Source organism: Artemia franciscana, chromosome 21 (genome assembly GCF_032884065.1).
Source record: "Artemia franciscana chromosome 21, ASM3288406v1, whole genome shotgun sequence".
Lineage (NCBI taxonomy): Eukaryota > Metazoa > Arthropoda > Branchiopoda > Anostraca > Artemiidae > Artemia > Artemia franciscana.
The window spans coordinates 9,050,178-9,067,207 of NC_088883.1; the positions used below are offsets into that span (position 1 = coordinate 9,050,178).

Sequence of the window (17,030 nt, forward strand, 5' to 3'; positions counted from 1 at the left end):
CTTTCATAATGATAAATTAGAGCAAAATTACACTTATGACCTATCTTTTAGAAGACTTTCTGAGAAGTTTTTTTTCTCACTTTATCTTTTCAGAGGATTAATAAAGTCTTCAAAAATAAACACTCAAATATTCTATCATAAGAAGTTCAAATATCCGTTTCGAACTTAGTGTTATGACTATTGCTTTTTTAGACAAAGAAGCAGGCGTGGTCTTCATAATTGTGAGAAGTCCCTTTCTATTATTTATGTATTGCCTTATATTATATTCTATAATATAACATACACTATACGCCATAGCTATAAGACATATAATTTTACGACAGGCTGACATCCTCGAATTCTTGTTTACCCATTATTTACCAGTTTATTTTTAGACGGGTAACCTTCACCTACGATCAAGTTCAACAGGCTGACACCTTCAAACCCTTGTTTATCCATTTTTATTTGTCTGCCCGTATTTACCTTGAGCGTTCGATAACCTTCAACCTATAGTCAAACTCAAAGCTTTAATTTATTACAAAACCGGACCAGAGAGGGCCCCTTAAAAGCGAATGTTAGAACAATATTCGGGGAGTTCTGATTCACAATTTCTGGACGACAGATAGATATAACAACCCTGCTACTTATATTTGGCTTATCGTTTTTCCTCTTGGACCAGCATTCTTTCTTGGATAATAGCTTTTCAATTAATACGAGGGACAGCCTGTCGTGTGTATTTACAAGATCTAACGTAAGTTTTTTATTTTCCAGATTTATATTTCTTCGCCCAAGCAAGGACTTTTCATCAACGAGAAAGAACTCTCCAGCTCAACTTCTTTCCACTTTATATTTCTTTACCTGTTTTTTACATACTCCTACTAAAATAAAATTCCTTGTCTTGAGAGATTGTGACTTATAATAGGACTTAGGGAACAGATAGACTGTTGCCATAGTAGATAGAAAAGTGAACCTATTCGCACATTGAATACTAGTGACACGCTACCATAATTCAAAGCACTAGTATTCGCTTACTCACCCTATAGGGTGAAACCTTACAAAGTGGTGGTAGCGGTGTTCTTTTCTGCTCTATGGTGGCATTCTTACTGTTTTCTATCTATTTTTTTCATTTGATTTTTCCCCCTACAATTTTTCTTCGCCCGAGTCGGCTCATTTTTAGCAAAGGAGATTCCCATATTCCTATCTATAAGCTAGAATTTTCTTGTCTATAGACTAATGTACTAGTTTCACCAAGTACGATAAGTTTTTCCTCATTAATTTATGAGTTTAGTCTCTTTGCATTATCCATAGATCATTTTTTTGCATTTTCTTTACTGTCTGTAACATCAATAGATTTTCATTGACTCATAAAATTAACACAGCATATCTGTCGCCTAATAAATTTTATTGCTTCTTGTAAAGATTTACGATGTCCACCGGAAATTCAAGTAACCCGACACATATCCCAGATATTTCTCAATTAGCCTATCAACAGGTCCCTTCTCAAATAACCCATCAGATGGTAGTTGGCCCTTTTTCACACATTCAAACTTTAACAAAACCATCGGAAGTAAAGACTTGGATAAGACAACTTAAAAGCGTGAAGGCTACTCTAAAATGGGACGATGATTATACTTTAGTTATGGCGTCAAACACCTGTAGAGGAATTTTCCAGTGGTATGTGGACGAAATAATTGAGTCGGGAAACACTTTTACGCTTGACGACCTATGCGAAAAATTGTTAAGAAATGTAGGTGCTAGAAAGCCCCTCGGCAATGTCTGCAGGCAATAGTAGAAATGAAGCAAAAACCAGAGGAAGCTGTCTTTGAATTTTATATGAGATTAAAAACGGGAAAGATAGATTATTGTAAAGCAGAAGGGTTAGACAACTCAAAAAGTATAGATGCATTTGCCTTAGTCGATTCAATTGTTCTGCAAGCGTTCGAGACGGGGCTGCGGAGTGAGCTCCAAGAAGCGGTTAGGTTAAGACAAGATGATTATGATAATCTAGACGAAGCACTCGAAATCGCCCAAACTATCGAGTCAGTAAAATCTAGCCTCGGATCTAACAGCCAAATGGACAAATTTGAATATCTTACGGCAGGGGTCGCAGAAATAAATATTAATAGAACCAGAACTCCCCATGGGCAAGCAGGAAGGGCTGCCCGTGGTAATAACTTTTCAAATCAATACAATTCTTACCAGCAGGGTCCATACCAGATGACCCGGCACTCAAATACGGGGAATACTTTTTTCAATATAGAGATTATCAAGGGCTACAGGGATCGCATTTACAAGGTTCTGGGAGGTATTATGAAAGAAATCCCAGAGATAGTTATAATTATTAGAGCCATAGAGGTCATTTTGATCAAAGAGGTATTGTCCTACATCATTTTATGTATTTATGTTATTCTATTTTGGTTTTGTCTATATTAGTTTAATTTACTTTATTTTTAGGTTAATATTTTTTTATTTCACAATTTCTTTTACGCTCCAACATACCTTATAGTGATAACTGTTGAGTTAACCATTAATAATATTAAAAGAATAAGATTAGGGAAATCAAAATGAGAGGATGCATGTCTTATGTCGATGTAACAGCTGAAATTTAGGTAGGTTTTTTTAACTCATGGGATCAATTTGTCACACACATGCAAACCCCTCCCCCCCCCCAGATTTCCTGGGTATTTAAATTAAAAGCTTGCTTATGTAAATGTTGCCCCAACTCATGATTTGCCCAGGGATTACTGTACCCCATTCCTTAGCTACGCCATCGCATACGAATGCGTCACGTTGTTTTTGTAATCTTTGAATTTAAAGTATTAATATATTTCTATCTTGTTTTTGTCGGTCCTTCCGACCTTCTATGAAATAAAAGATGCCACTCGGCTGTAATTTCACTTTGGTCCTTGATTTTCCCCTCGTAAAAATCTATTAATACAATATTAGTTTTTTAACTCTGTTGAACGAAAATGGATGCAGGCAAGGTCAAACTTTAAGAGAAGGAAAATTGGGAAAAAAGAACTCTAGGGGAGAGAAAGTTGAAGGAAAGTCAGAACAAGAAGTTTAAGGGATGTAAATTTTGCTACCCACTGCGTGTACATCGTTTGAGTCGTAAATAAAAAAAGAAAGAATAAATATTAAAATTTAAAAATAGAAATGTAATTTTTATTCGATTCAAACTGATTTTTACAATACAGATGCCACTTGGCTGTGGTTACTTGGCTGGCTTACTAAAAGATGCCAATCGGCTAAGGTAATTCAAAAGATGGTATGTCTCAGCATAAGTTTTGAAGAGAGGGAAGAATGGCAGAAAAATTGATTTATTTTTCACTTTATCGGACAATTATTTCGCACAGGTTATTTCAAACACGACATAAATCTTCAATTACTATGTGTTTCGGTTTTACGGTTTGTTTTCCGAACCTGAACTACGATTGTTAACTACTGTTATGTGAACCGCAATTCATACGATGATTCTGACAGGGCCTTGGTGTCAAAGGTTTGCTTGTTTGTCAGCAAGTCAATTGTCATGTTGTCAGACAGAAACATAAAATGGCTCTACATTAAGGGGAAGCTCAACCCAGTTGATGTATTAAGCCAACCACCAGACGAAACGCTTCTTCGAACTCGACCTTTCTCACTCGCGGATGAAGAAGCAGAGTTTTTTTTTGCAGTGACAGTACAGACAGAATCAACGACAATGAATTCAACTTCGCCGAAAGGAATTTTGGACTTTCTAGGTTTGGAAGTTCAACAGATTAGGGAGTACCAGATGAATGACGTAGAATTAGCACCAATTATAAGCTTAATGCTTCAGCACGGGACAAATGATTACGCGAAATTTGAATTTAGTAGCACAAATGGGGATGCCCTGCAAAGACAGGAAGACCGGGACGCCGGGTAGAGATTTAATGAAGATAGAAATGGCAAAAATAGCCATATTACAGTTAGTCCACAGGACCATGACTCCCTAGGAGAGGCTGCTAGTCTCCAAGACCAGCCTGATTATATTGATACTTCGGAAAGAAATGATAAATTGAATGATATGAAAGGAAATGAATGTATATTTATAGATCCACAAATGAATCCAGGAAAGCTTGAAAAGTTACTGGAAAAGTGGAATATTGTGCCATGGCTGCAGAAGGAAGTTGACAGGCTCATTTTGTGGGAGAGGATTTTGTATCGGATGCCGCCGCCGGAAGAAGGCAGAAAATCAAATGCGCAAATTTTACAACTACTGATTCCTAGGTGCCTGATTCCTGGTGTTTTCCAACTGTCGCATTCACATGTCCTCATGGCCGACCACCATAACGCGGAAAGAAGCCTAGTCAAACTAAGAAATTTCTGCTATTTCGAAAAGATGTCGACACATATGAAGAATGAGGCTCAGAATTGCCATATTTGCATGCGTAGAAATATTACCCCCAAAGTTGTGCCCGAGCTACAAAAGAATGTCTTCGCTGAAATAAGCTTTAAAACGTGGTGTTTGGACACTTTAGATCCTTTGCCTTTGTCTGGAGGCAACAAATATGTCGTTGTCTGAGTAGATGTCCGAACTTCCTTAGTTGTCTTAGAACCCGTACCTGATGTCACTTCAGAGACTTGTAAATTTTTACTGCGTCGCGTTATTTCTTATTTGGAATGTTTCGTTTTCTATTGACAGATTGTCACGCGCCTTTCCGCTCAAGTCTTTTCAAACGACTTATGAGTTCCTTGAAGGTGAAAAAACTCTTCACCAGCCATCGGGGTCCTTCCACGAATGGAACAGCAGAGAACAAGGTCAAACTTCTTAACCCCCGCTCTGGATACGGCCTTGGCTAATGGTTTTTGACGTGCTTAAATAGGATCGATGTTATTGTTTTGCTAATAAATGCCATTACTATAGGTTCCGCACAAGGTGGAAATTGCTTTTTCTAATTTCAATAATCACATTGTAAGACTGAGGGGTAGGAGCACTTGATGTTAAAATAAAAATCAATAAAAAAAAAGTCTATTTTTCCAACTGCTGATAAAGCTAACTTCAGTTTAGATCAGAACAATTTTGGTGTGGGATGTGTTCTTTTATATAGGTATCATTTTATATGTATATGTGTATGTATATGTATCATTACAAAAATTAGCCTGGTTTGACTTTTGTTTTAAATTGTGTTTGTTTATATTCGCATATATGTATAACTGAGTGTTTCCACTCTACTAATGTCGTATTAAAATATTCGATTACCAAAACACGTAAAACTATAGTAGGATACTTTCTGGGAAAAGTATAAATAAAGTAGAAGTTATAATATGTCTATATAACTAAGATTTAAAGACTTGAATCAAGACAGACGGGCTGCTCATTTGAATTTTGGGCATACACTTGAAAATATTTAAAAACGAAATGATAAAAATGGTAATTTATAAGCTACGACTATCTTAGGACATAAAGGTTTTAGTCAATGGCTTAGGGATCATTCTGTCGCTGTTTAAGAATTGATTTAAGAATTTCTATGTATAAGTTTATGGACCAAGTCCATAAGTCGATATCACCGTCCACCTCATTCTCCCAAATCCGTAAGCGCTCGCCATTTCTCCTAACGGAAATCTTTTGGACCTGGTTAAAATTGTAAAATGTGAACTCATGTCAACTTCAGAACATTTAATAGTTGTGTGCTATTTACCACTGAATCGAATAGGCAGTGAACTTAACTTGTATGAAACAATATCAGTGCCGTACAGAATAAGTGACTCCCAACATTATATTAAAACTCAACCTTCTTCCGACTTTTTTGCTGTAACAAATGATGGTGATTCATACCTGTTATTGAACCGTTATGATTTAGAATTTAATTGTGTATCCTATAAACAGAAAACCATTTGTGATAGCCATATAGTTCTGAGAAAAGCTAGCTTCAAATCATGCTCATATGCTGCCTTTACAGAAGATACAAGTGCAATTAACCAGTTATGCGAAAGGAAGGTAACAGCGTTCTCATCGCCATTTGCAGCTGTTTTAGACCAAGACACCTATGTCTTTGCAAGCCCTACGTCAGGACCAGTTACCCTGAATGTTGTCTGTCCTGAATCAAATTTATTTTTAACTAATCAAACTTATAAACATTATTCAATCAACGTTAGTGAGACCCAAGTTTTTTCTATCAACAGTGAGTGTAAAATTAGTCATTCGTCTTTTATAATTCAAGATTTTTATAGCCCTGTCACTTCGTTTCTTGCCAAATCTTTTTCGCCCGTATCAGATGTGGAAAAGCTTATTTTACCATTAGATCAAGTTACGTCAAAATTTACCATTAAAAAACTGAATGAGTACTGGCAAGAAAAATTAATATCAAAAACTAACAGAATTGACAAAACTATTGAACTTCCACTCGAACTCTTTTTGACGGGCGAACCAACCAGTACTCATCCACCGTCATTAACACCAATTTTTATACTCTTAACTATATTAACAATTGCAGTTATTTTATGTATGTGCATATCTCTGCATTTATACAGAGAACTTAGTAAATATTCTGATACAATGTTTATGCCTATCCAAAATCTGAGGGAAGAAATTCCTCCAGAAGAAGGAGCCTTGTGAAAAATTTATCTTGTGACTAAATGTTCAAAAGGGGTTGATCGAAACTGAAGAAAATTTTGAATTTTTAGCTGGGAGCCTACTATACATAAATAAACATTAAATAAGGTTTCAGGGAGGAATTTGGAAAAGAGAAAACAATTACTTCGATATTATCTCCCCCCCCCCCTTCATATTCATTACTTGCTCTTCATAGCTTAGCCTAAGTTATTAAATTTTCCACGAGGGGTATTTACATTCTTCAAAGTCGAGTGATTGACAATTAAGGGTTATTCAAGAACCTTATTGCAAAAAAAGACGTGCTACCGTTACCTGGTAAACGAAAAAAAATGCACCCCTCGGCAAAGCAGTCGATATATTATGTGGTTAGTCAACCCTATATTTTGACACCATATACAGATTTGCATAAAACCCTTTCTGTCTGCTCAGGCATGTCGAGCTTATATGACATAACAAAGGGGTCAACACTCTGACGAATGCTACGTAAGTATAAATATACCACAATCGGGAATTTTCATAACTAGACTAAAAGAAGTATATTCGTAGAATAAATTTTTTTTACCGAAGTATTTCAAGCTCTTACGAAAAGTTCATATCAGTAAAGATATTTGGGGTATTGCACCAGGGAGATTCATTTAAAATTCAGCTTCGAATAACCGCTAACGTTAGTAAAATTTGTGTAGTGTACCGATTTTAAAGAAAAGAAAAAAAAGAACCCTTGAAAAAAAGAAGACACTGAAAAAAAAGGAGAACGCTTGGGAAAAAAAAACAAGACTGGAGAAAAAAAAGAAAAAAGAATGATAACTCCGGCGATCCAAGGAAAAAAAAGAAAAAAAGGAAACAAGGGATAAACAGATTTTTTATCATCTAATTCAATTATTTCCTGATGTTCCTTGTGAAAGAAATTTGTTTTGTCAAAGATTTTGTTCTGTCAAAGATTTTGTTCTGTCAAAGATTTTGTTCTGTCAAAGATTTTGTTCTGTCAAAGATTTTGTTCTGTCAAAGATTTTGTTCTGTCAAAGATTATGTTCTGTCAAAGATTATGTTCTATCAAAGATTATGTTCTATCAAAGATTATGTTCTGTCAAAGATTTTGTTCTGTCAAAGATTAAGTTCTGTCAAAGATTCAGTAGTGTTCACTTTATGTATTTGTGCAGTGTTAATCCTTGACGAGTCAATATTAATATTGACAAGAACCAATGTTTTTCGTAGCTTTGCCTTAGTGATGGTATATCATTGTATAACGATATATTATATGCTGTGTAATGAGTTCTTGTTCGACACAAGTTTAAATTCTAAAGTTGACATAAGTTCACGCACAAATCAAATTGACTAACTTATAGAGCAAATAATATTAAGGGAAGAAATGGATAAACGTGATGACATGTTTAATCACTTTACTAATACATCGTACCTCTCTTATAATTTTATAAGAGAATATATATATTCCAAAACTATATAATTCCAAAACTATATTGAATTCCCTTGGACAATGTGCAAAAAAAAAAAAAATATTCTTTTTCGTCATGTTTTTATCATTTTCTGTTTGTTTATTTTTCATGAAATCTTTCATTTCTTGAAACCTGATGGGTTAGGGTGTTATAGATATTTTTTTCCAGACAGTCCGATTTTTAGTATTTAATGTTCAATGTTTTATACCCTCTATTTTTCAGATTCTTCTCGTATAGTAGATACCAAGATGATACAAAATTACACCAGAATAGTTTTCAACAACACAAAGGCGGCTTGTTGGTGTAGCACCGAGCCGTGCTTTTTCGAAACTGGGGAGTATGTGAGAAGTCCCTTTCTATTATTTATTTATTGCCTTATATTATATTCTATAATATAACATACACTATACGCCATAGCTATAAGACATATAATTTTACGACAGGCTGACATCCTCGAATTCTTGTTTACCCATTATTTACCAGTTTATTTTTAGACGGGTAACCTTCACCTACGATCAAGTTCAACAGGCTGACACCTTCAAACCCTTGTTTATCCATTTTTATTTGTCTGCCCGTATTTACCTTGAGCGTTCGATAACCTTCAACCTATAGTCAAACTCAAAGCTTTAATTTATTACAAAACCGGACCAGAGAGGGCCCCTTAAAAGCGAATGTTAGAACAATATTCGGGGAGTTCTGATTCACAATTTCTGGACGACAGATAGATATAACAACCCTGCTACTTATATTTGGCTTATCGTTTTTCCTCTTGGACCAGCATTCTTTCTTGGATAATAGCTTTTCAATTAATACGAGGGACAGCCTGTCGTGTGTATTTACAAGATCTAACGTAAGTTTTTTATTTTCCAGATTTATATTTCTTCGCCCAAGCAAGGACTTTTCATCAACGAGAAAGAACTCTCCAGCTCAACTTCTTTCCACTTTATATTTCTTTACCTGTTTTTTACATACTCCTACTAAAATAAAATTCCTTGTCTTGAGAGATTGTGACTTATAATAGGACTTAGGGAACAGATAGACTGTTGCCATAGTAGATAGAAAAGTGAACCTATTCGCACATTGAATACTAGTGACACGCTACCATAATTCAAAGCACTAGTATTCGCTTACTCACCCCAAAGGGTGGGACCTTACATAATAATCATTGCAAGCAAAATTTACAAGCGTAAAATATGAATGGTTCAGGGTTACGAACTATTTTTTTTTGTACTTGTTATTGCACTCTTTTGGTCACTTTTGAATTTTAGTACACAAGACTGTAGAAAAATCTTTCCGATAAAATGTAAATAGTTTTCCTTTTCACAAAGAAAAAGATTTAACAAGGACTACAATAGTAGAGTTCATACATAAAAGAAAGTTTAAAAAAAGTTTTCAACTCCAAGGGCGCTAAAAACTACACGCAGTTTATTTTTTCCTGCAACCCGGAAAAACTTCAGCTTTTGAAGAGGCAGGATGGATAACACTAGCACCATTTTTGGCTGCTATTAGCCCCAATAATAAAAGGCATTGGAGGGGGCCAAAGTGACCATTAATAATTTTTTACTCTAGAAAAGGGTGAAAAGATTTGTAGTTTTTGTTAAATGGGACCCCTTTCAAAATTATACAACTAATTGGTTCGATACAGTTACCCCTAGTGAAAATATATATTGATATATATATATATATATATATATATATATATATATATATATATATATATATATATAAACTAAATTATCCTGCATAAGAGGAAGACTGTCATACCCCAAAAACTTAAACCGCAAATTCTTTAACAAAACATTGTGATAATGTTTTTCACAATACCCCATTGCATCAATGCCTTGAACTAGGTATTAATTTGTATTTCCATAAGGCCATAGAAATTTCAGTTCGGCTGTCTTGAAAGGCAAAAAGTAAATACAGCACTTGTGGTCACCAATTGATACCCTATAATGCCTTCAGTTAAGCGCTAGTTAGACCTTATTTAGACGAGTAAGGATTGAAGGGGGTGGTGGCCCCTCTCCGATATAGGATAAATTGTGTGTGTGTTCCAACTTTTAATACTTAAAAGAAGTTGTGGGATAGTAAATATGATTAGGTTTTGGCAAGGTATTGTGAAAATTCCGCGAGTACAGCTACTTAAATCAGCTTCCCTAGTAATTTTTAGGGATGGGTCTCCCTAAGAAAATTTTAGATAATCAGTAGATTCAAATTTAACACTCTAAAAGAAACCTTTTCAATCCCTTTCGAGTCTAAGTGGTTGTAATGGAGATATGAGGTAAATGGTGTTTTTAAGATGAATCTGGGAATTGAGGAGCTAAAGTACATTATTGAATTGATGGCGAATAGTTTACCCCTTGGGGTTAGAAGACAATATTTAGGGAGAAGGCAAGGACAGGAAGATTTTTACTTTTGCCCCATGCGTGGGGATACGGATGAGACAGTAGTTCTTATGACGGGTGAGGACGAAGAACAAAATTAGTTACGAAAGGAACTGTATGGTGATTGTAAATTTGATGAAAGATGGCTGGTGAGCGTAGTGAGGGATGAGGGTTTTGTAAGGAAAAAAGATTAGGATAATTTCTCAGGCGAGCAATGGAGCATAGAAAGATGATTTTCGTTATTAGTATAATGTTTTGTTTATATAATGTATAGCCTATGTCATTTGTGTTTATGTTACCTAAAATTCCATTTCTGCCATCGTCCTAGGGCTTTTAGAGAAATAACGTTGCTATTATTATTATAATCTCTCCCTACTTTCATTTGAATAAACTATTTTTTTTTTTTTTTTTTTTTTCAATTCAATCATTTCTAAGATCATTCTGTCTCTCCAGATTTTAATTTATAGAATTGTGTTGTCAAGTAAACGTTTAAAAACCAATTATTTAGGTAAATGGGTTTAATGGATCTGGAATCAGAGTCATGTATGATGGGTAATTTTGACGGATGCCAAGTGAGCTATCAAGAAATGCGTGGTGCCTGTTTTACAATTCCTCTCCAACGCCAACATCTAATCACACTATCGGAAACTTTCAAGTTGATGAAGTCCAATGTTGAAAACTTTTTTTTTCACATGGATAAGAAAAATTTCGTTTCAAGTTTTCCTTATCAGATGAATCGATCAAAATTTTCAAACGGTATACCGAATCAAGTGTTTCTGAAGTTCCCATGGAAACCGACTAGGAACTGTCAGTAAGCTATGTTTCCCGCACGTGTAATGTACTTCAATAGATATTATCAGAACTGCAGGCGGATTTGCCGCCCACTGTCAATATCTGCAGTATATCTGTAGTATTTGTAACCTTCGCTTCCCAAAATTCTGACTTGGCAGCACATACAAAAGTGATTCTGAGGGGGCAAAGACTTTTCATGAGGGCGGCTGGATTTTTCGGCATTATTTGAAGAGCGACCAGAAATAAATTAAAATAAGTTTTTCAATGGAAAGTCAGGAGCAATATTAAAACTTAAAACGTACAGGAATTATTCTGTATATCTACAATATATCCCTCCTGAAACACAAGATTTAATTAGAATAAGAAGTTCTTTTTAAGTTCTAGAATACTTTAAGATAAAGAGCTAGGTATTGAGGAGGGTGAAACCCCCTTCATATACTGAATTATTTTTGTCAGTTTTAAGCTTTAATTTTGCCCCCTTCTCTCTGATGAAAAAAAAGTCTTTTTTATTTAATAGAAACAGTAAAAGCACGATCTTAAAAAAAAACTATAAGAGCACAAAACGGTAAACAAAAAGGAAAGAGCAGATAAAACAAGAGCAAAGATCAAAGAAGAAAAAGATTTAGGTATCATAGTAGATCAATTGAATGACCGCTAATGGTATATAATGCTGACTATAACAATCATTCAATACCAGCGAACTAACAGTATCAACAATGCCGTGATTATTCTATTAGTTTTAAAAATATTCGCAGGGGCATGTTTATTTTCTTCGGTTTTATATTTGCAAGTAATCAAAAGTTTAATTCTCTCAGCCTATATTTATTCGCATTTAAGCAGAACACTAGAAGATTGAGAGAGGGCTCATTTGATCAGAAATCAAAAGTTCTAGTGCAATTTTTATATAGCCGAAAAATTGTGTAATAAACTAATGTGTAATCCGTGAAATTTTAATTTAATTTGACGAGCAGGCACATTTTTAGAAACTCACTTTGGAAGCTACGTCAGTGTTTCCATTCTCAGTCGCCTAAAGTCTATCTTAGGGTATTTTGGGTCTTTAGTTTGTGCATTTGGGTCTGACCGCATTTAAGCATTTAAGCAGAACACTTAATCTTGAATTTTCAGAGACAACAGAAGGAAGCTGATGTCTTCTACGGTAACAGAGAACCCAGGGGTCAATGTGGACTATAGGAATGACATACTCAAATTCAAAAGATCGATACTACAATGCTATACAGTGAGATTAGTTGACCTCATTTGACTTGAAGCATTTCTGTGACCTAAAGGCACAGCTCCATTAACCAACTAAAACAGCAAAATTACCAATATTTTGTTTGTAATTTTGGTGTACAAATTCGTTTTTAGAGATAATTTTTTGATTGTGTCTACTTTTGGTGTATTCCAGAAGACTGGGCTGGAGATCTTAGTGCCGAGCCATCTGCGGCTACAATAAGGAACATGTTTGAGGAGTATATTGTGTTAAAGAGACCATATCAAACAGTTCGTGGTAACGAACTGTAGTAAGGAGCGATCCGGCTCAATAGTAACCAAAACTCTAAAAAATTGAATTTTGATATCAATAGCTACATCAAAAGAATCGCATTTTAATGCTGATTTTAAATATATAAGTTTCATCAAGTTTAGTCTTAGCCATCAAAAGTTACGAGCCTGAGAAAATTTGCCTTATTTAGGAAAATAGGGGGAAACACCCCCTAAAAGTCGTAGGATCTTAACGAAAATGACACCATCAGATTCAGCGTATCAGAAAACCCATCTGTAGACGTTTCAAGCTCCTATCAACAAAAATGTGGAATTTTGCATTTTTTGCCAGAAGACAAATCACGGGTGCGTGTTTATTTGTTTGTTTTTTTTTCCAAAAAAAAAACATCGTATCGACCAAGTGGTCCTAGAATGTCGCAAGAGGACTCATTTTAACGCAAATGAAAAGTTCTAGTGCCCTTTTTAAGTGACCAAAACAATTGGAGGGCATCTAGGCCCCCTCCCACGCTCAGTTTTTTCCTAAAGTCAACGAATTAAAATTTTGAGATAGCCATTTTGTTAAGCATAGTCGAAAATCATAATAACTATGTTTTTGGGGATGACTTACTCCCCCACAATCCCTGGGGAGGGGTTGCAAGTTAAAAACTTCAACCAGTGTTTACATATAATAATGGTTATTGGGAAGTGTACAGACGTTTTCAGGGGGATTTTTTAGGTTTTGGGGGTAGGGTTGAGGGAAGGGGCTATGTGGGGGGATTTTTCCTTGGAGAAATATGCCATGGGGGAAAAATTCAATGAAAAGGGCGCAGGACGAATCTGGTGACGTTAGAAAAAAACGTCAAATTAAGAGCTTAATATACAATGCTGGGTGTTCGGAGCCTCTCTATTATGGAGTATAATTTGAAAATAACACAACTATACGAGCGATAAAACATATATACCACAACCATAACTCAACTAACGAAAGAACTGCCAAGATATAAAACAACTATAAAGCGAAAACAGGTGAAAACTAACGGGAAAATAAACGAACTAAGAGGTGGAAGGGGCCCAGAGAAAAAATATAATCCTTTTTCAATTTTGAGCCTAACTTCCGCAAAGGAGTAATAATGTCAGAAGCCCCGAAATACCGAATTATTTTCTTTTCAAACAGTTCGTGGTAAGGAACTGTAGTAAGGGTCGACCCGGCTCAATAGTAAACGAAACTCTAAAAAACGGAATTTTGATGCTAAAAGATTCATCAAAAGAATCAAATTTTTACGCTGATTCTAAATTTATAAGTTTCAATTAATTTAGTCTTTGTCATCAAAAGTTACGAGCCTGAGAAAATTTGCCCTATTTTGGAAAAAAGGGGGAAACATCCCATAAAAGTCATAGAATCTTAACGAAAATCACACTATCGCATTCGGTATATCAGAAAACTCTATAGCAAAAATTTTAAGCTCCTATCTAAAAAATGTGGAATTTTGTATTTTTTGCCAAAAGACAAATCACGGGTGCGTGTTTATTTGTTTGTTTGTTTTTTTTCCCAGGGGTCATCTTATCGACCAAGTGGTCCTAGAATGTCGCGAGAGGGGTCATTCTAACGGAATTGAAAAGTTCTAGTGCCCTTTTTAAGTGACCAAAAAAATTGGAGGGCAAATAGGCCCCCTCCCATGCTCATTTTTTCCAAAAGTCAACAGATTAAAATTTTAAGATAGCCATTTTGTTCAGCATAGTCGAAAACCATAATAACTATGTCTTTGGGAATGACTTACTCCCCCAAAATCCCTGAGGGAGGGGCTGCAAGTTACAAACTTTGACCAGTGTTTACATATAGTAATGGTTATTGGGAAGTGTACAGACGTTTTCATGGGGATTTTTTTGTTTGGGTGGTGGGGTTGATGGGAGAGGGCTTTGTGAGAGGATCTTTCCTTGGGGGAATATGTCATGGGGGAAGAAAAATTCAATGAAAAGGGCGCAGGATTTTCTAGCATCACTATAAAAAAAAATGAAAAAATAAACATGAAAACGTTTTTTCAAATGAAAGTAAAGAATAGCATTGAAATTTAAAACGAACAGAGATTATTACGCATATGAGGGGTTCGAAAAATACTTTAGCATAAAGAGCGAGGTATTTAGGAGGAGATAAATACCTCGCTCTTTATGCTAAAATATTTTTAGTGATTTCAACTATTTATTCTACGGCCTTTTTGATTCATGGGTCATTCTTAAATAATTGGGACAAAACTTACGATTTAGTGTAAAGAGCGAGGTATTAACGAGGGTACAAACCCCCTCGTACACATAATAAAAATATAAGAATATAAAAGTTTGTTACGTAAGTTAATTCTTAAGTTACGTATATTTTTTGCTAATAAAAACGTTCGTTGGATATTAAAAGTTCTAGTAGCCTTTTAAGTAACCGAAAAATTGGAGGGCAGCTAGGCCTCCTTCCCCGCCCCTTATTTCTCAAAATCGTCTGATCAAAACTAAGAGAAAGCCATTTAGCCAAAAAAAAATAATATACTAATTTCATTTCAATAATTTATGTGCGGAGAGCCAAAATCAAACATGCATTAATTCAAAAACGTTCAGAAATTAAATAAAAAAAAACTAGTTTTTTTAGCTGAAAGTAAGGAGCGACATTTAAACTTAAAACGAACAGAAATTACTCCGTATATGAAATGTGTTGTCCCCTCCGCAGTCCCACGCTCTTTACGCTAAAGTTTTTAATTGTTTTAAAAAGTAGAATTGTGGCAAAGAGTCAAACTTTAGCGTAAAGAGCGAGGGACTTCGGAGGGGACAACACATTTCATATACGGAGTAATTTCTGTTCGTTTTAAGTTTAAATGTCGCTCCTTTCTTTCAGCTAAAAAAACTAGTTTTTTTTATTTATATATATCGCATATATATATATCCGCAGTCCCACGCTCTTTACGCTAAAGTTTTTAATTGTTTTAAAAAGTAGAATTGTGGCAAAGAGTCAAACTTTAGCGTAAAGAGCGAGGGACTGCGGAGGGGACAACCCATTTCATATACGGAGTAATTTTTGTTCGTTTTAAGTTTAAATGTCGCTCCTTTCTTTCAGCTAAAAAAACTAGTTTTTTTTTATTTATATATATAGAATCAAGTCGGAACACATTTAATTTAGGAACAATGATAATATTATTTTTCGTAGTTTATCAATTGGATATTTTTAAAAGACATCTTATGAAATTAGTAATCCTCTCATAGAATCAACAGATTGTCCATGTATTCGGGACCAAAAAAGCTTCGATTTCAAATAGCTAACTTAGCCAATTTGGTTTCATGGTTAAACAAGGCACCACAGACAACAATGCGATACTACCCTAAAAACTTCAGAATTTTGACACAACCAAATGGAAAATCTTAGGTAATCGCGTTTCTTGTCAAGACCATGACTTTTGCCACTAGTTTGATTAGTAATTTAAACTAGAACTTTATTATAATTATAAACTAAAAACTTAATTATAAAATTTGACTATTGGCAAGAGAAGAAGACAACAAAAGTCTGTGATTGACTGTAACCCATGATGCAACTCTGATAAATGTAACCCCTGAGCAGTTGAATCTTCAGAAAGAAACTATACAAACACTAAAACGGATTATCGAGAAGTAATATCAGAGCGGAAATATTCGCGATCCTGAAATATTGAAATTCACCCGTTGATAACCTTTCATCCCCTGCTCAGCTACTAATGAGTACAAAGTTGAGATCCATTCTGGCAGCACACCCAAGTTGTATAAGCCAAGACTTGTCCCACCAGCAAAGATTAGAAAGCTAGATACCCCCATCAGAATCTCTAAAGAAAATTGATATTTGATTGAAAAAATAGGTGCAGCTTACAATCTCAGCAAACTACATAGATCAAGGTAGTTATTGGAAAAATTGAGAGCCAGGAAAAATTCTGCCAGCAGGTGATATTGCCGGATCATATGAAGTCGAAGAAGTTGGCAATAGTACGCTTATATACATTAATATATATTCAAGGTATCGTCCCAAGCTCAATCCTGATTCCAGAACTATGAAAGAAATTATTCTATGCTTCAACCCTGATTCCAAATTTTAAAATAGATAAATCGACCCAATAATGGCAAGCCAGTCGGTTTGATCTCCCAAACAAGGCCTCTACATAAGGGCAAACATCAAAAACAAGAATAACAATGGGGATTTCTTTTCGTAAGAAGTTGGTAATCTAATTTGAATGAATATTTCGGCCATATTTTCAAGGGGCGTCCTCAGCAAAACATAAATATATAGAAGAAGAGAAACTTACAACAACATACGACCAATAAAATTAAAATTAAAATTTTTTAAAACAGTCCTAGTATCCTTACTTGAGCGAAGTT

At 35.0% G+C, this 17,030-nt stretch overlaps 1 protein-coding gene and 1 long non-coding RNA gene across 12 annotated transcripts in view; one reads left to right on the top strand and one right to left on the bottom strand.

The window, feature by feature from the left end:
• Positions 1-17,030, bottom strand: part of LOC136041019 (sodium channel protein para-like) — a 592,014-nt gene that overhangs the window by 523,152 nt on the left and 51,832 nt on the right. The gene's annotated exons all lie outside the window — the stretch shown is intronic.
• On the top strand, positions 309-9,009 carry LOC136040578 (uncharacterized). Its single transcript, XR_010620816.1, has 2 exons — positions 309-730; positions 8,227-9,009. It is a non-coding gene; the product is annotated as an uncharacterized LOC136040578 (long non-coding RNA).